The 20,511-nt window shown below is 37.7% G+C and overlaps 1 protein-coding gene and 1 non-coding gene across 3 annotated transcripts in view; both read left to right on the top strand.

Moving 5' to 3' along the window:
* Positions 1 to 20,511, top strand: part of GRM7 (glutamate metabotropic receptor 7) — a 375,698-nt gene that overhangs the window by 103,195 nt on the left and 251,992 nt on the right. The gene's annotated exons all lie outside the window — the stretch shown is intronic.
* On the top strand, positions 4,770 to 4,877 carry LOC138158540 (U6 spliceosomal RNA). The gene has a single exon (XR_011167667.1). It is a non-coding gene; the product is annotated as a U6 spliceosomal RNA (small nuclear RNA).

Here is a 20,511-nt window from a genome sequence, read left to right as displayed (position 1 = left end):
TCAGTCTCCACTTATAGAGATGATTTTCTTACAGGGAAATTTTTGTGCCAATGAAATCATAGATCTGGACTAAAAAAAAAAAAAGATTATATTATCAGCCTCCCTGTGACTTCTATATGTTGGTCCTGGTTCTACCTGAGACCAAATAGAATAAATCTAAGAGAGGCCTACACTGGTCTTCAGATTCTACTTCAGATACTTAAAGGCCTTATGACCCTTACCTTTCCTCAGGTACTATCTCATCTGAAAGGTTGGGACTGTGGAAGTGGACTAGATAGTTTCTAAGGTTCCTTCTGTCTATAAATCTATGACTCTATAATCCCTCTTGCATAGATTGTTTTTGTTGTTGAGTTGTTTCAGTCCTGTCTGACTCTTTGTGACCCCATTTGGAATTTTCTTGGCAAAGACACTGAAACTCCAGTTCATTTTACAGATAAGTAACTGAGGCAAACAGGGTTACATGACTTGCCCAGGGTCATGCAGGTAATAAGTGTCTGAGGCCAGATTTGAACTCAGATGTTTCTTCCCCTCTTCAGGTCCAACACTATCCATTGAACCAACTAGCTGCTCCCTCACAAAAAACAGGCCTTCAAATATTTGAAAGCACACACAGTTAATATTAGAGGTGGGATTTGAACTCAGGTTTTCCAGACTACGTATCAAGTGCCCTATCCACTATGTGGTGCTTCATTCTTGAGCTCACAAAAGTTTGGATTTTTAAGTCAATCAAATACCAACATTTTCATAGACATCAGCATCTTCTGCTTATAATCCATATCCCTGAAGACTAGGAGAACACAAAAAATAAACTCAGAAGGTTTCTGTGGAAACAGACTCCCATAGAAAGAATTAAATGAAAGGGGAGGGAAGGTAAAAAGGGGTGCTTGAGGGTACAGAACTTGATAGGAGAGAAGATTAGTGGAGGAAGGGGTGGGTTCAGTACATCTGCATCATGCTGTTTTTTTCAACTCCTTGCCCACATTTTAGATGCTTACAGCTTGATTCTTACGGAGGATGCCAGACTGGATTATAAAACTACTGGGTTATTGACGCTGGGGCTTCTGTAGCCATCTGAAAAGCCAAAAGCCCCCTCCATCTCTGACTTTTGGAAGCAAACACAGCAGCCTCCTTTCTCACAGAAGGAGAGGGAATAGCTTCAAGGCTAGGAAGTGTGCTTGAGTAGACAGTCAAGTAATTTTTCTCTCCCTCCCCTGAAACCCTAAAAACTTTAATGCCTTGCCTGCTATACGAGAATGTCCTTAGGATCACAGCTCCCACAGAGTCACTGACTCAGTCAGATTTTTTTAATAGTGTGGATTATGGAAATACCATATTCCTAGGAGCCTTTGGAGATACAGATTATTAGACGGTAGCTGTCAGTTTATGACCCAAGCATGATGGAGTTTTATGATTACATGCTCTCTTCCTTCCTGCACCTTTATCCAACCTTCCATGAGAAGCTCTTAGAGGAGCCTAGGCAATGATGTGCCTATTGTGAATGGCTTAGGAATCCCAACCCTCTGTAACAGCAAGCACCCCAGCATCTGCAGGGTGACTGCCAACACAGGTTCTTAGATCTGCTTTTCTGAAGAAAAGCAACTCAAAATGGGTCAACACTTTAATCAATCAAACATATCATTTGCCTAGTTCAGGGGAAAAAGGTCAGCACCCTGAACTTCAGAGTATACAGACAGAAACATATCAAGCAGACAGGCCTCCAACTGTCTAGCCATTACATCCATACCAAATCACAGTTACCAGAGAGGGAAGCATCAACATCTGGGTTTTTCAAAGCCAGGGTGCTTGACAGTGGCTGCCCAGACTCTCTTCTGGTCAAGTCACACAACACTTCTCAAAGTGAGCCCCAAAACATAGTGTCACATCAAAGTTTATATAGCCTTCTCCACACTCAGAGAGTGTAACAACTCTCTTAACCTACTGCCCAATCACAAAGTATCTCCTGAAAAACAAGCCTCCCCCCACAGGCTCCAGGTGCACTTAAAGTAGAGGGCAGGGAAGATCTTAAAAATTTACATTCCTATAACACCCTCCAAGTGATAGGTTTTCTGAACAAAGTGAAAAGAGGGAAATGGTTTAAAGACCAGGAACAGCCTATGCTTTTCCTTTCTGTCACAGATTTGATAGATTTCTCACTGCAGCTTTTCTGAGTTTGTATTTATAGGGCTGTCAAAGGCTTCAAAAAGAAGAGATCACAAATGCTCAGTCATTTCTACAGTTACACTTAGCAAGATAATCAGAGACTGGTCTTACTTTTAGGATGAATAATGCCTACGTGTAATTAGTTCAGTAATGCTGGGAAGCTCCCTCATCCCACCAAGCTCAAAGTAAGCAACTCTTCCTCTAGGTTGCTAATGCCTGAGACTTATGCATGAGAGATTTAATTCTGTTTTGGCCTGTGGCTTTGTCTTTAGTCAAAATGCAACTGCTCCTGGGAAAGGTAATGTTCAAACCTCAATCTTCTCTTATATTGCTATTCATACTTAGATACTTTTCTAGAAGAAAGTTTTACTGGGAAGAATAGGGTAGGGCACATGAGGACAAGAAGCCCTTGAAAGAGAAGTAAACTAGAGAAAGTGGGAAGACCAGAGGGTCCAAAGTAATGTTTTGCCAATTTCCCAATTTCGTTTGGGGCCCAGTTTGGCTTACACTGCCATTCATCTCTAGTTACCTCTCCTGTCTCCTAAGCCAAGCCTAGTGATGCAGCAATAAACTCCAATAGCTTCCTATTACCTTTAAGATCAGATATAAACTTCCAAAGCCCTTCACAATCTGGGCCTGACCTAAATTTCCAGCCTTGTTATATGTTACTCTCTTTGTTCTTCCTAACAGGTTGGACTGCTCTACCCAGTGCCTGGAATGCATTCCTCTTTCCCTCTAGCCACTTAAGATTCTTTGTTTCCTTCATTATTCAGCTAGCTTAAGCATCCTCTTCCACATGAGACCTTTTACCAGCCCCCATGACATTTCTTTTTTTTTCTTTTTTTTGCATAGCATGCATATATTTACGTTTATATGCTATCTCCCTGAGTAGAATATCAGCTCTGTGAGGGTGGGCCCTATTTAATGGCTCTTTATATCTTCAGTGCTTAACATAGTGAGGGGAACAGAGTAGGTGTTTAATGAATGTTTGTTGTTATATTAGCAAGCAGGAAGATGAGAAAGGAAATGGCCCCCTCTAATCTGGGATATGGGGTAAAGAAAAATTTATTTAGTTCTTTAGACTCTTTCCTAAACTGTGTTCAAAGTGTTATCCTCAACCTTTTCATGTCTGAATGAGGGAGAAAAAATAAAAAGAATTTCAAACACCAGAAGATTCAAGTGTAAATCCACAGAAGGGGTATCTAATCATTTGGAAGGATTGGGAGATACTTAAGAAAGTTCAAAAGCCTCAGATTAGTTTAATAAAGGAACCAGACCAGGCTTTTATGGAAAGCCTTCTGCCTCTCTTCAAGTTTTGTCTTTTTTTTTCAGAGATTATGGACAGAGAACTAGTATGTTTTTTTTTCTTATGAAGTTATTTCATATAACTCTCCTCTTGGCAGGCTGCCAAGAGCCCTTTGTGTCATTGTGTAGGAAGCTAATGGTACCAATTATTAATTCATATTCACAAACACAATTCATACTAAAGCATGTAGCTTAAAACTAAAAATCCCCAACACATTTGCTTTTCCCCAACTATCAGCTAGGGAGGTGGCAGACGGACTAACTGCAGGTGTCTAGCTCACCATGCCATGAGTGTTTATTAGATGTGTATCCCAGAACTCTGATAGAAATCGCTTTACTTACTAGGGTTTGGGGACAATTACAGTGGATCTGATAATATAGTTAGAATGTAGCATAGGGAATAATGTCTAAAAAGACTAGTAAGGGAGGAAAAGTCCTGGGTCATGAAGCAATTTGAAGGCCAAGCAAATTAGTGTTTTGTTTTTTAATCTTAGAGGCAAAGTCACTAGACTTTGGGTAGGTGAGTAGGAACATGGTCAGACCTGTTCTTTAGGAAATTATGGAGGAGGTGGAGGATAGATTGGTGTGAGGAGAAATTTGAAGCATGTAAAGCAATTAGGAGGCTTTTGAATGATCTAATTGAGATGTGATAGGAAACGGAGCTAACTAGGATGGTAACTGTAATGAAGAGATGAGGACACAATCAAGAAAAAAGAATGACATGATTTGTCAGTTGTTTGGATATGTGAATAAGACTAGACAGTACAGAGTGATGCTGAGACTTCAAACCTGGTGCCTGAAAGAATGATGGTGCCTTTGAGGCCAATAGGAACCGTCATAAGAAGGAGAGATTCTAGGGAAACAGAAAATGAGTTCTGATTATATGTGGAGTTTAAGATAATCATCCAGTTACAAAATGACCAGTGATGGTTGATAATGTTTTATTGGTGCTCTGGAGAAAGAGGAAGACTGGATTTATAAGACTGTGGGTCATCTGCATAAAGATAATCAGTGAACACATAAGGCCCAATGAGATCAGCAACTGAGTGAATAGAGAGACAAGAGAGCAGAGGGCCCTCTTCAGAGTTAGTGGGCATAAAATGGATGATGGTCCAGTGAAGGATGCTGAGTGGAAGAGGTCAGACAAGTAGGAAAACCAAGATAATGTTGATAGGAAAATTCAGAGAGGGGAAATTATCTAGAAGGAAAGAAATGGTTCTCAACAGAGTCTAATGCTTCAGAGAAGCCTAGAGGTACGAGGACTGAGAAAAGCCCATTAGATTCGACAATTAAAAGATCATAAGGTACTCAAATCAGTGGTACATATACTAAAATCAGAAAGATACAGAGAGAAGATTAGTATAATCACTGAACAAGGATGGCATGAAAATCATGAAGTGTTCCATATTTTTGCAGTTAGTCTTAAGCAATATAAACTCTAAGGACGTACAAAAATATTTTTCTTTGTGTAGTGAAAAAGTACAGGCCTCTGAGGGGAGTGCCTATCACTTGAGGAATGACTGAACAAATGTGATATACTAGTATTGTGCTATAAAAAATAATGATGGGGATAGTTTCAAAGAATCCTGGAAAAACTTATATAAGCTGATTCAGGGTAAAGTAAACAGAACCAGGAGAACAATTTATATTATGAAAATAATATGGTAAAGATGAACAACTTTGAAAGACTTAGGAGCTCTGATCAGCATTAAAAAAATCCTCATTCCAGAGAGTACATGATGAAAACTCTTACCCATTATAGAAAGATAATAGAGTCAGAATACTGAGTGAGACATGTTTCTTTTTGGATATGACCAATTTCAAAAGAAAAAAAATTCCTTCATTATACATGTTTGTAACAGTGATTTTTTTCTCCATTGGAAGATCATGGGTGGGAGGGTGAGAAGGCAGGTTTTTCCTTGTTGAAAAACATATACACATATATGTATGTATGCATGTGTGTATGTATATACACATGCATGTCTATAATATGTGTATATACATGTGTGTGCATATGTATACATGCATATACACATATATGCATATATATACATTATATATATATATATATATTTTTACTAAACTTAGAAAGAATTGCCACAATTGAGTAAGGATGTCAAATTGCAGTGGTTTTAGAAGAGAATGAAAAAAAGAGGAGGTAGAAACCCTAGGTTTAGAAGTCTTTTCAAAGCATCTACACAAGAAAAGGAAGAGAGATATGGGTTCATAAATAGCAAGAATAGGCAAATCTGTTGGAGGATTTTTTTTTATGGATGAGACGGGAATTTTTGTTAGAAAAGAGAAGGAATCTATACATAAGGAGAAATTGAAGCTTAGAGAGGTAGTAGGGAGAGAATAGGGACAACTTGCTGGAAAACACAGGATGAATTGACAAATTGTGTGTGTGATCATTGATCAATGTGAAAGAGAAGGGGATAAGAGGGGACTCTTGATGAATGAACTTAATTTTTTTCAGTAAAATATAAGGTCTTCAATTGAGATTATACAGGAAGGATGTGCTAGTAGAACCTGGAGGAGAAATGAGAAGATTTGTGAAGAGAGGGATTGAAAATCATTTAGGTAGGAGTGAAAGGACTGCTCTCCTACGGCAAGGGTCTCATTGATATTAGATAATATACAATTGTAATGGTCCCAGTCAGCATGGATATCTTTGTTTTCAGCATGGATATCTTAATATAACAGGAAAATTTTATGACTAAAAATGCCATATTTTTTGCCTTCATTCTGAATTTGGGTTTACAAGGCCAGAATTCCAGGGCTCTCTTATTTCCTCCTGGGTAGTACTCTGACTGTCCAGTTGACCTCCCACTGGGTATGTGGCTGTTCCTGGACTTTAACCTTATGCCTTGAATGTCTGTTAGAATAATGGAATGTTCCTTCTAGAGGAGATTTTAGAGTTGATTTAGTCAGTCCCTCCCATTTCACAGGTGTGGTAAGGCTGTTGAGGGGTAATGAGGTTTAGCGATTTGCTTAGATAGCTCATGGTATAAAGAATAATCCAAGTACCTTGGATCTTTCCATTATACCACACTGATTTTCCTTATATGTAAGTAAAACTATTTAAATTTAAAACACAGTTTAGGCAAGAATGACAGTGTTAAAAAAAAACGTACACAAATATCACCTCATCATCCAGATTCCTGTCAGAATTTAATGACCAGAAGGCAGTATGGCATAGTGGGAAAGAGTGATGGCTTGGAATTAAGAGGATCCAAATTTTAGTCATACCTCTGATGTCTGTTACCCCTAAATCCTGCCTGAATCTGGAAATCCCTTCACTGGGATGGACTTCACTTTCTTAATTTATAAAAGGAATTGAGTTAGAGTAGATGGTCTTTGACCTCCCTTCTAGCTCTGGATCCTTCTTCCTTCCAATGCACAATCTAACTTCTTTTTCTCTTTAAAATCATAGCTTGTTTCCACCTAATTTTTTATAAAATATTTATGTTACTCAGTACTATATAGTGAATAAAGGATAGGCACTGTTGTATGAGCTTGGAACTGGAAAGTCCTGGGAAAGTGACTTAGCCTCTCTGTGTTCTATACTGTAAACAATAAATTGGTAGAGAGGTGCTGACCTCCATCAGTAGAGGGAGTTTCCCATACCAATTAAACACAGGTCAAGTCCCTTTGCTAATCATGATTCCTTCCTTTCGCATCAGTGGTCCTTAGTTTGCTCTTTTATAAAGAAGGCTGTCAAACTAGAGGATCCCTAAGGTCCTTTCATTCTGTGTGACTTCTCCCACCTCCAAAAGAATAAAAAGACATACAACTTTACTGACCTGGAACAAAATGTAAGGAGCTGATAGAACATCTGTATTTCAAACAGCCTTTTAAAAGATTGCAAGCCCTTCATAGCCCTGTAATTGAAGTAGCTAGCATAGACAGTTTCAGGTACTGAATGACTGAAAGTACCCAGGACAACAGAATGAGATGTCTGCTGAACAGCATGATGTGAGCTTGCTATTTCTGTCTAGAATGATAAATAAATGAAAAGGGAAGAATTTCCCTGATGCTGGGGCACACAACAAATTACTTCCGAGCATGTGGCATGAGGCCAGAATAATGAGACCTAAGTTTTATGAGAAGTTACCTCTAAGGTTACTTGAGGCTCATAAGCAGTGTTAAACTGCTCCTTTAAGAGCTGTTATGCCACATAATTTACTCTGGTCTTATTATTGATTTTAATATGAATTTCCTCCCTATCTCCCTTTACCTCTAACACTGAAACCACTAGGATTCTGTGAATTTCACTTGATTTGTTAATAACTCAAGTCACTACTTAGAAGGATCTGTGCTTTCAAAGTATCACAGTGTCAGTGGGAAGGGGCCTTAGTCGCCATCAATTCCCACCCGTATCTGAAAAATAATCTTTTCTACAAGTTACCTGACAAGTAGTCATTCTGCCTCTGTTGGAAAATATTTAATGGGAGGAAAAACTCCTTCAGAAGCTTCAATGCCACTGTTGGACAGCTATAAATTATTAGAGATTTTTTCTTTAAGTTTTTGCAACTTGCATCCTCTGTCTCAGGTTTTGCCTTTGGGAGCCAAGCAGAACAAGGCCTTCATTTCTGAGTATTCTCTCTGCCTCTGAAGATTGAAACCTGTCCATACATTCTTGTCCTTCCCAATTCTCATCTATGTCTCTAGAACAGACAAAAACCAATTCTTCATAGAAGTTGAGCACAAAGTATTAAAAGCTTTCCTTTTGGTCTTCTAATATTTTGTAGATATATTTAGCTCTTCAGGAAGATATGTAACCAACCGGATTCCTTTTTTGGTCTATTGTAGGATGATAGATTTATAGTTAGAAATTTCCTTAATGTCTACACAGTAATGTTCTACTCTTTCTAAAGATCATAGGTTCATAGTCTTAGAACAGGAAAGGTCCTTATTATATACCCAGATGAGTAAAGTCATTTGCTCAGGGTCATAAAGGTTGGCTCATAGACCTATGGCTGTCAGGGCCTTAGGAACTTTTTAGTTCAATACACTTATTTGAGAAATCTGAAATCTAGAGAGGTTAGATGGTTTCCTAGTGTCTGAGGTATGTTTTGAACTCAGATCTCCCTGACTTCCATTTCAGTACTCTATCCACTATGCTATTCTATCTGTAATAGGGAGAAGAACCAGAATTTAAATACATTTCCTCTGACCTCAAATCTCTTGGGATTTTTTGTATTTTTTTCTCCTTTTATATCCTAGAGATTATGTCTCATAATATTTTTTTTTACAAACCACCTTATATAATATCCCATAGACTGTTTATGCCTATCATGTGTTTCTAGTGTCTTTGGGGTTACCCGAATAGTTTTTAATTCCTTGGAAATTATGGTGTTCTGTGATTCATGGCTATAAAGCACCTTGAAAATATTAGTGTTAAAGAGATGAGTTTTTTTTTTTCAGAGAATAGCTTGGTAGTACTGAAAGTGCAATGCAGTCTTCTAGGGGTAATATAATATAGCCAGCTCTCCTTCTTCTATTCAATTCTGAGCCCAGTGCCTCCCATTTTATGTATCTGTCCCAGATGCATGTACTGATGGGCTATCTATGTATTCAATGGGCTGTCCATCTGACTATATGACATAATCTGGGCAATATGCATATTTCATCCACTTATTTTTTCCTATGTAGCTATTCTCTATTGAAAGCCTATGGATCTTATTGAGGACCACCTGCCATGTTCTGGGATGATGTACTCGGTATATTACCACCCATCATCTAGTGGCATCTAGAGAAAGTCCACAAGTACAGAGGACCCACATTCTGTTTCAGTTTGGCACAGGGCCCTGTTGAGGTGGTTCTAGGAAAATTTCCCTGTTTTATGCTTCCCTCGATACTGAGCATCAGAGAATGTTTTTGAACAAGCTCAACCTCCCAGTTGCATTAGTCAAGGAAACTTGTATTAACTTAATTATCATGTACACTAGGGACATGTTGGATGATAGCCTTTAAGGCTATATTTTCCTTTATGGCATTAAATTATTTTTCATAAACAATAACCACAAAAAGAAGGAAAAAAAAACTAGTGAGAATAATCGACAAATTAGATATTGAAGTTGATTTTGATTCCTACAGGATTTTTAATTTTTAAATCAAACTAGTGATTTTAATCAATATTGACAACTCCCTCTACCTATCCCAATTGGTACTTGTTCTGAAAGTTTTAATTTTAATACATTTGGCTTTTAATAGAGTTACAGGCTAAATAACTTGCCGAAGAATATGCAGCTAGTGTTACTGCCAGGACTCCAAACTAGGTCTTTCTGACTGAGTCCAGTTCTCTATCTACTGTGCCACACTGACTCTTAGCACAGGAACAACTCTTAAATGTCAATCAGTCAGTCAGCTAATATTTGTTAAGTACCTACAGCGTGCCAGGCATTGTGCTAATTTTTAGAGATACAAAAAAATACCAACAATAAGAGCAACCCTTCTCTCAAGGAGCTTCCAGCCTAATGGAGGAGACACTATGCAGACAACTATATGCAAATGAGATATTTTCAGGATAAATTGCAGGCAATCTCAGTGGGAAAGCAATCAAATTATTTTATACTGATCCTGGAGGAAATAGAGAGCCAACAGAGTTTATTGAATACTAGGGGAAGGTAGTGGTAGGCAGACTTGTGCTTTAGGAAGCTCAATTTGACAGCTGAGCAAAGAATAGACTGGTGTGGGGAGAGACTTTTGGTAGGGAGACTGACCAGCAGACTATTGTATCAATCTAAGTGTGAAGTAATAGGGATATGCATCAGGGAGGAAGGGGATGCATGTACCCAGAGAGAAGGTGATATATACCAGAGATATGAAGATAGAAATGATAGACCTTGAACACTGATTTAGTATAAGGGATAAGAGAGAGTGATAGACAAGGATGACACCAAATTTTTGAGTCTGAAACATGACAGTACCTCAACAGTGGTAGGGAAGTGAAAAAGAGGGTAGGCTTTGCATGGGAAAGTTAATGAGTTCAGTTTTGGACATGTTGGGTTTAAGGAGTTTATGAGACACCCAGTTCAAGATATGTTAAAGATTTGAGACTGGAATTTAGGAGCACAATTAGAGAAGGACAAGTATTTCAAGGTTCACCTGTATTGAGATGATAGTTAAAACTGTAGGAACTGATGAAATCACTAAGTGAAATAGTATAGAAGACAAGGTGAAGAGAGACCAAGAGAAAACTATAATTGAAGAATTTTAGGGCTCACAAAAACTGGAAGAATAGCTCCAGTAAGGCTCACCTTTGCAAAATTTCAAGGAAGGATAATCCCCCTTGACCCTTACTACTAAAATATTTTTTATGACACTATTCCTCCAATATTCAATGTCCTCTTGTTTTCTTCTAGCCACTAAGGTTATAAAATTATGAATTAAGAAATTAGTATTGAAATAGATACCAGAATTGATTCTTACTTCAACTTTCAAGTCATCCAGACTGAAAGTTCTGAAAATCTTAGGAAATTCATGACACAAAATCCCTATGGCAACTCTAGCCATAAGCACAGATAGTATCTGTATCACTGTTCTTTGTTTAATTAATGTTGAAGCTTTGCCACTAGATCCATGCAATGAGAATGATTCCCATAATTAAGGAAATCCATCAGTTTCTTAAAAAATCAAGCTGTGATGTAATATGTTATAGTAGAAACAAAGCTTTATGGTACATACAGTGAAAAAGGTGTTTGCTCTGGGTTGAAATCTTGCCTCTGACACTGAGTTCTAGACTTGCCCTAGTTTGTCTCAGGATTTCCTCAGGACTCCAGAAGTCCCTCTGTAGATTCCTCAGGTAGGTGAGGGAGTCTGACAGTCATTCTTTCTCTCCCTATTTAAATTATTTACCTGTAGACCCCAGTGGATTGTTTGTGTAAGATCAGGGATCCTACATGTTCTGATATCCTGTCATCTTTCCTCCAGAGTGCATTCTTATAGGTCACCTCAATTTGTGTCAAACTTAACTAATTCTGTGTTAAAAACCCTACAAGGACAAATGGCTGGTCATTTACAGCTCTAGCACTAAACTTTCTGGGACCCCTAAACCTACTTTATCTATATTACAACATTAAATGTAATATTCCAAGGAAATGTCATGTTAAAAAAAATCTACCAATGATGGAAAGGCATTAAAATCATCTTCTTCAAAAGTGATGACAACAGACTCTCACAACATGTTAGTGTTATTTCAATAGGATATTTTGTTTTTGACATCATGTTCTCTAGGTGGTTAATACTGGCAGTGAGTACAATCATTTATTCACATGGATTTATTTTGATCTGATAAATCCTAGGCCCAGCCTTTTAAGAAGTTTGGCTTCATTATAAGAGAGTGTTTAGGGGATTTCCAACATGGTGCCTCTTCTCTTTGGTTGGAGATAGTTCTGTTTATTTAGGAATCAGTCTAACAAAGAGAAAATGCAGCAGAGAATCAGGAGTCCTGGATTCCAATTCTGGTTCTATTTGATGAAGTCATTTTACCATTTGAAGACTCATTTTCCTTCCTTGTAAAATGGTGCTTTGGAGTTTATTGTTTCTAACATCCTTTTCTGGCTCTAATATTCTGATTCTATTCATTCTGAACCAATACCTGAGCAGAAATTCATTTCAAGCTTTATGCTAAAAGTCATTCCTCTCAGCTTAGATGCCTTTTATCATTGTTGCTAAACTCTTCTCTGTTTTGGCCAAGCAGAATTTTAGCACTATTGGTAATTTAGCCCCAAAGGAAGCATAATTGAAACTGAGATAGATAAATGGAATTGGCAGTCATGTTTGTCTTCTCTGTGATTGCAAAGTATAAACTTGCCTGCACATTCTTCTCCCACATACTTTATTAGAGGGGCTGTCCTGATAGCCTCTGTGGAACCAAGAACTTGGACTACGTATTTAATACTCCAATCTCCAATTCCACAAGAGGCTGTCAATGTAGACATCACTCTGGATAAATTTAGATGACATCCCTTTCATCCCTGTCCACAAATTATTAGATTCAATGCTGAGATTACAGGGGACCGATCTGCTTTTTTGTGCAATGTAGGTGACTTCACTGATACTAAAATATATATATATATATATATATTGGCCTTTGTACTTTTAACTACTTTCTTAAAAAAAATTCTGTTACTGATTTCAATATCATAGGAACATATAGAGGCAAATAGGGGATTGACTCCCCATCTTATTGACTTTGTTATTATTTTGCCTGTACCTATGATTTCTTTGGTTTAGGGAACTCCCGGGAGGATATTCTCTTACCAAGAAAAACAACATCCTCTGATACTTACAGCCTCAGAGAATTGCCTCTCTCTAAGATCCCAGTAAAATAAATCTACCTTTCTCATGATAAACTGAAGTCTTTGTGACTTTTCCAAGGTTATTATGAACTGATTGTAGATCACAGTCTAGAACCCAGGGCTTTGAACTGTTCATTCAGTTTTCTGCTCCACCAATTTGGACATGTCTTAGTGGTAACTAACCAGTACAGTTTTATTTCATGCATTGACTTATTCCTATGTCCATCCAGACAGAAAGTCTGAAAATGCATTAATCTGGTGGGAGCTGTAAAATGATGAGGAGAAAATCTATGTAGAAATGTGAAATCCTTCTCAATAGTCAGTGAATTCTTGGTGCAATTGGTTCTTATATCAAAGATTCATGTTTTGATCAATGTGTACAATCCTGATCCATCTATAATAGTATATCTTAGTGTAACAATAATGCAATATTCACAACATCCACAGTGGTTATGAATATGCTGGTATAGTTGTCAATCACAAAATGTAGCAGACTCTCCACAAGGAGGACAGAACCAAAGCCTTTATTCAAATACCAGAAAACTGAGTCCCAGAACCAGAAAGTCAAAGTCATTATAGTAACCATGAAGTTGGTACACATGGTTAATGCAGTTAACACCCACATTCCCAAGCCTTCACAACAGAACAGGCTCCCTCTAGCAGGGATCCTCCTCTCTCACTCATAGTAGTTCCTCAGTCTGGGTCTTGGAAGTTCTCAGCAGAAATTCCCAAAGGAAAGGTCTCAGGAGAAGCTCCAGCCTCCAGATGCTTGCCCCAGGAAATTCTGCCATTCCTAGCTGAGGCTTTTCCTTATATATGCCTTAGCCCCTCCCTGTTCTGCTCCTTTCTGTTATATCAGCAACTTCCTCCCAAGGTGTTAACTATTTCTGTGTTAACTAAATAGCTTAAACAAGATGTTAACTTGAAACAAGGTGCTAAGTCCCTGCTTACTTGCCAATACAAAAAGGTGTCTTCAAATTCAAATTACATTACCATTACACTTAGTAGCTCAAAACTAAGAAAATTTAATGGTTTTCTTCATGATAACACAACTAATTGAACTATCAAGGTTAAAATTGGAACCCATGTCTTCTAGTGTTCTAGAAATGACATCATGCTGTTTCAGTGCTTTAATTCATGTTAAAAAACAAAGACAAGAAAGAAAGAAAAAAAGAAGGAAGGAAGGACAGAAGAAAGGAAAGAAGGAAAGAAGAAAGGAAGAAAATCTTCAGTGGAAAAATGGAAATGTTGAGATGGGAGATAGGAATGGGAGAGACCAGGAGAAGGCTTTCCTGCCTTTATGCTTTTTAACTTGAATTCTCATTAGGTCTCCATTGTCACTGCTGCCATTTTAGTTTTCATATGGCTTTAATTCACACTGTCTTTTTTGAACCTCACAACTGCATTCTGTGGCAGTTAGGAAAGTAATAACTGTCCATGACCATATTAGTATCTTCCATAGTCTGGAAAAAGGAAGCTCAGAGTGATTTTTATTTGCCAAAGATCACAAATCTAGGAAGCAACAGAACCAGTATTTGAACCCAGTTCTTTTCACTTCAAAGCTAATGCTTTTGCCACCATACTGTATAGAAAGGTATAGATGACATGAGTATTTCTTAAAAAGGACAATATTCTTGCTTTGAGATAATAAAAGACCAGGAGAACTCTACATTCGCTTGTGATCTCTCTGGGAATTAAACTAGGGCAAATTCAGTCCCTTAGTTTTTTAATAAGCCAAGCAAGTACTTAAGAATGAAGCCATAGGGATGGCCAGGTGGCACAGTGAGTAAGAGCTCTAGCCCTGCAGTCGGGAGACCTGGGTTCGGTTCCAGGCTCAGATACTTAACACCCATACAAAATAACTGGCCGTGTAACCTTCAGCAAGTTACTTAACCCCCATTGCTTATTAAAAAAAAACAAAAACAAGAATGAAGACATAAAAATCAGTTACCCACCATTTGGCACTTTCCTGCTGTTGCTGCTGCCTTTTTAGCTTAGTCATTTTTACCCAATGCATTATCTTTTAATCACATACAACTGAGTATATCCATCAGTTAGTAGAGTATTAGATGCATCCCTATGTCTCTGGTACTAATACAGTGTATTAAAGATGATTATTCTTCTGTGTTAGCAGGGATTGGGAATGTGGGCATGTTTGTCATTGTTGTTAAATCCTCTGAAGTCAATTGCTAATTATAAGAGCTTGTAACTTTAGGGACTTCGCTGATGCATCCAATTGAACTGTCAGCTCTTTCAGGCTAGAATGGATATATAAAGAAGCTCTATACTAATTGCTTTAATTAATGAATGCAGAGATAAGGCAGCAAATAGAGAGTAATGCTGCAATAGAGTTACAATATGATGGCAGGAGCTAAGTATAATATTGGATAGTACCTGCTTCTGGTAGTCATTTGCAAAATTCATCAGGAAAAGACTTAGGGGGCGTTTCCTGCATGCAGAAGACTGTGCTGAACTCAGTAGGGGATACAAGCAAAGCTTAAAAGTTAAACCATGGAAAATACTTTATAAGCCATAGAACATTCTATAAGTGTTGCTATTAAGTTCCTTGAGATTCCCAATCTCAAGAAGTAATAATGTGTATATGTGTATATGTATGTTATGGAAATTATTTATTTGGAATTAGATCTTAGATTTAAAAATGGAAGGTTCTAGTCCCATCCCTTCATTTTATAGATGAACAAACTGATGCCAAGAAGGGTAAGTGGCTTGCCTGAGGTCACAGAGAAAGGTAGCATATGAACCCAAGTCTGTGGACTATAGACTCAACATCCTTTAATTTATAAAAAAATTTTTTTCAAAGAATAAATATCTATTTTCTCTTCTCACCTCATTCCCCTATTAAAAAAAAAAAAACTTATTTAAAATATGCATCATCGGGGGTGGAGCCAAGATGGTTGAGTAGAAACAGGACCTCTCTGCAGCTCTGGCTTCCACCTCCTCCAATACATGTAAAAAAAATGGCTCTAAACAAATTTTAGAGCTACAGAACCCACAAATTGACAGATCTCCTGCTAAAGGCAGCCTGGCAGGCTGGCAGGAAGGGTCTGTTGCACAGGCCTGGGAGCTAAGCGCAATCCCCTGTGAGAATGGTTCTAGCCTTAGGGCAGCCCCAACCAGCAGCGGCAGGAGCAGACTTCAGGAGAGTGAATCACCAACAGCTATGGTGGTTTCCAGACTTCTCAACCCATAAACGCCAAAGACAAAGTAAAAGGTCAGTCAGGAATTCTGTTGGAAGAGGGGATCAGAAGAGAATGTTTGACTTTCAAATACAAGAAGCAAGAGAAATGTAAGAAGGTAAACAGGAAGAAGAAATCATAAGGAATGTATTAAAGTTGAACTATTTAAATTCCTACATGGAAGAATGATCATTGTAAATCATAAAACTTTTCTCAGTATGAGGATAACCAAAGGGAATATATATGTATACATAAATATATATATATATAGGAGGGTATATGTGTTTATAAATATATATGTGAGTGTGTGCATATGTATGTTCATGTATACATAGACAGAGGACACAGGATAAGTTGAATAGGAAGGGATAATATCTAAAAAATAAAATTAAAAGACAAGAGAGGAATATATTTGGAGGAGAAAGGGAGAGATAGAATAAGGTAAATTATCTCATATAAAAGAGGAAAGAGAAAACTGTTACAATGGAGGGGAAGAGCAGGGAGGTGAAAAGGAATGGGTCAACCTTACTCTCATTGAATTTGGCTTAAGGAGGAAATAACATATACTGAATTGGGTATCTTACCCTATTGGAAAGTAGGAGGGAAGGGATAAGAGGGGGGATGATAGAAAGGAGGGAAGACTGGGGAGAGGGTAGTTAGAAGCAACCACTTTTAAAAGCACAGGGTCAAAGTAGAAAATAGAGTAAGTGGGGGGTCGGATAGGACAGAAGGAAATATAGTTAGTCTTTCACAATATAACTACTATGGAAATATTTTCCTTAACTACCCATTTACAACCTATATTGAATCGCATGTTTTCCCAGTGGGGGTGGGTGAGGAAGGAAGAAGGGAGAAAATATGGAACTCAAAGTTTTAAAATCAAATTTAAAAATTATTTCTTTTACAGCAACTGGGAAAAAAGATATACAGGCACTGGGGTATTGAAATCCATCTCGCCATACTAGAAAGTTAGGGGGGTGTGGGAAGGTCTAAGGGAGAACAGATTAGGGAACAGTACACTCGGTATTTTGGAGTGGGGGGAAAAACGGGGAGAAAAATTCAACTCAAAATCTTGTGGAAAGGAATGCTGAATACAAAAAATACTAAATAAATTGGAAAAATATGCATCATCAAGCAAAACAAATTCACACATTAGCCATATCCATAATAAATATGCCTTATTGTGCACCCAAGTCCTCATCTCTGTCCAGAAATGGGTAGCATGCTTCATCACTACTCTAGAATTATAGTTGCTGTGTATATTGATCATAGTTTTTAAGTCTCTCAAAGGTTTTCTCTTTAAAAAGTTGTTATTGTATGTATCATTTTTCATATAAGTCTTTCCAAGCATCCCTGAGGTCATTTCTTTATCATTTTTGATGAAGCACAATATTATTCTATTACATTCATACATTATAGTTTCCTCTGCCATTTTCTAATTGATGGGGAGCATTATCCCCTTAGTTTTCAGTTATTTGCCTTTATCAAAAGACATTTTGTTTTGTAAATATGTATTTTTCCCCTTTTTCTTTTACCTTTTTGGTGATATAAACCTACTAGTGATTTTACTGGGTCAAAGAATATATGTTCATTTTTGTAACCTTCACAATAATTCCAAATTTCTTTACAGAAAGACTGGACCAATTTACAGCTCTATCCATTCATGGACTTGTTTTCCTGAAGCCCATCTAAACTTTGTCATTTTCCTTTCCTGTCAGCTTTGCCAACCTGGTGGTATAAGATTCTTTATTTAGTGTTTTCTAGTATTCTTTTCCCATACAGTTTTTGTTAGTTTGGGTGTCTTCCTTACGAAACTGCCTGTTAATACCCTTTGACTATTCATTTGCTGGGGATAAGGCAGTGTTCTCTCTGCTATATTTTGCCACCTTCTCCCTAACCTCAAAAGAATTCAATACCTTTTATTTTTATATTGCCTTATTTTTCCAACATATCCCTTCCTTCCTCCCACCAAGAGAGTCAGACTTTATTGCAAAGAATTATAAAAAGCAAGATTTTTTTTAAAGCAGGAAGAGAGGTACTTTCTAATATCTCTTTTTCAGGGCCAAGCTTGGTCATTGTAATTACACACTGTTCAGTTCTGATTTCTGCTGTTGTTCTTTCCAGTTATATTGTTGCAGACATCTGATATATCATTTTTCCTAGTTTACCTAAGTAATAAAGCTTCACTGACAGTCAAGATGTACATGGAGAGTGCAATTCAAGATTAGGACAGTATATGAGGGACATAGTGTGAAGTCCAGACAATGAGGGAAATTGAAGTAGAAAGAAAAGAGGACATAACCTGGACCTGGGAGAAAGTGATGAGAAAACTGCTATTTTGAATGTGTAAAAGGGGTGGGGGAAAGAGATTTGGGCCTTTAGGAAGTCTAAAGTTCGAAAAAAGTACCTTCTCTATTGCTTGGCTCCCCCCTTAAAGATGCACACAAAGGACCATTCCTCCATTCAGGAGTTTATAGTATTAAAAATAAAATTAAATGCTAAATAAACATGCAAAGGAGTAAATAATTAGGGGAATAAGGAAAGGAATTAATATTCATTTCTGTGACACTTTAAAGATTACAAAGTATTTTACCACCATCAGAAATGAAGTGGGTAGAGCTATATTTATTATCATAACATTTCACAGATAAGGAAACTGAATCTCAAAGAAATAAAAGGACTTCAGTGTGGTAACTTAACTACTAAAAACTTGAATTAGGATTTAAACCCTTGTATCCCAATTCTAATTTTAATGATCCTTAAGCTACTCTAGGAGTACTGTTGTTTACAAAGCATGGGGGGATGGGCAGTATTTTTTTTTTATGTTTGTTAAAGAAATTAAGCCATAAGTTTCCAGAGAAGCCATGGCTCTTCTCCAGAGACTTAGCAAGCTAAAGAGGCAATGGGGTAGTCTCTCTCTGATAAGGTATGAGAACTCATTAAGGACAATTAGTTTGGTAGCATGTATAAAGCAATTCAGGGACTGTTTTAAGGCAAATTTCCGAGCCAGAGACCATTTGTTTCTGTTAGTTTCAGAGCCGCAGGACAGAATAGTCAGACCATGATGAGTTACTTGGTAATCACATATGCCTCATTTGGTGAAGTCTTGGCCATGAATTTCTCTTTGCCTCCTGATAGAAGATCCCTTTGGCATCTTCTCCTTTCTTTCCTTTTCTTTTTTTTTTAAGTTCTATAGGTGCATGATTTTTAAATCATTCCGCAAAAATTTCCTGATATATTTCCCTTCTGCTTTTGAATCCTAAGACTGCCACCCAGGACTGTGACCTAGATCCAAGAACATGGCAAAGCAAGAAAATCCTGCTTCAGTGCTAGCAAAGAGATCCCTGAAATCCCCCTCTGATCAGCTGCTCAATCTCCCCACGTTTATAGGCCTGGGAGCTCCAGAATCAACAGCTGCTACTGCTGCTACCCTGGGACTGAGGCTAGACTCTCACCCAAGTCTGACAGACTTTTCCTGCTGACCTTCTATGTTGTCTTTGGCATTTGTGGGTTGAGGAGTCTGGAAGTTGTCACAGCTGCCAGTGATTCAGTGCCCTGAGGCCTACTCTGGGTTTGCTAGGGATCTGGAGCCATCTATGTTGGCATGGCCCACACTGGACTGTGCTCCTCTCTCAGAATGGTGTAACAGACTTTTCCTGTTGGCCTTCCAGGTTGTCTTGGGCTAGAAATTTGTTTCACTCTTATTTTGTGGGTTCTGTTGCTCTATAATTTGTTTAGAGTCATTTTTACAGGTATCTGGAGAGGTTTGGGGGAGAGCTCAAGGAAGTCCCTGCTTTTACTCTGCCATTTTGCCTCTGTCCCCTAAACATTCCCATCATACTATTTTTGTAAAGCAATGTCCCCATCCTTTCCTGAGTTTTCTTGCTTTGATATTTTATCTTATTTTTTTTTACTTTTTTTTACATCTCATTTTATTTCCAACTGTATTGCTTTGCCTGCTCCTCTCCAACAGTCATCTCTTGCAAAAAGTGATTTTTATAAGGAAAAGGAAAAAAAAATAGCAGTTCAGCAAAGTTATCCATCAAAATGACCAGGCCTGATCATAGTTTTAAGAGCCATTTTTATTGTTCTTAGTGGATTTCATAGTTCATGATTTAAGCTGTGCTGTAAATCTCCCCCAATACTTTTCTTACAGTGTCATTCATTCTTTTGTCCTCATCTTCCCTTTGTCTTTCACCCTCCATTTTTTTCTACTTTACTCTTAAAAATCTGATCTCTTTGGAGAGCAACCTGTGTGGTCACATCTGTTTCTCTGGGTGACTTAGTTTTCTAGTTGTGTTGTCAGAATGGTAACTTTTAGAACATCATCTCCCTCTTGAGCTGCATTTCTATTAAAAGTCTAATTCAGGGAGCTTGATATAATAAGACACTATTAGATTGTGAGGTAAAGAAATGCTGACAATGTACTGCCATCATCTGTCATCAACTTGCAATTACTGTAATTGACATGTGAAGCATGGATGTAATCACAGTTCAGTCTATTCGCCTTTAATTTCTTTTTATGGTACCTGTTATAAATGTAT

The sequence above is a fragment of the Petaurus breviceps genome, unplaced genomic scaffold, assembly GCF_028583685.1.
Source record: "Petaurus breviceps papuanus isolate PSGF00001 unplaced genomic scaffold, PetGlider_PUasm1.0 174, whole genome shotgun sequence".
In the NCBI taxonomy this organism is placed as follows: Eukaryota; Metazoa; Chordata; class Mammalia; order Diprotodontia; family Petauridae; genus Petaurus; species Petaurus breviceps.
This window is presented reverse-complemented; position numbering and strand designations above follow the sequence as displayed.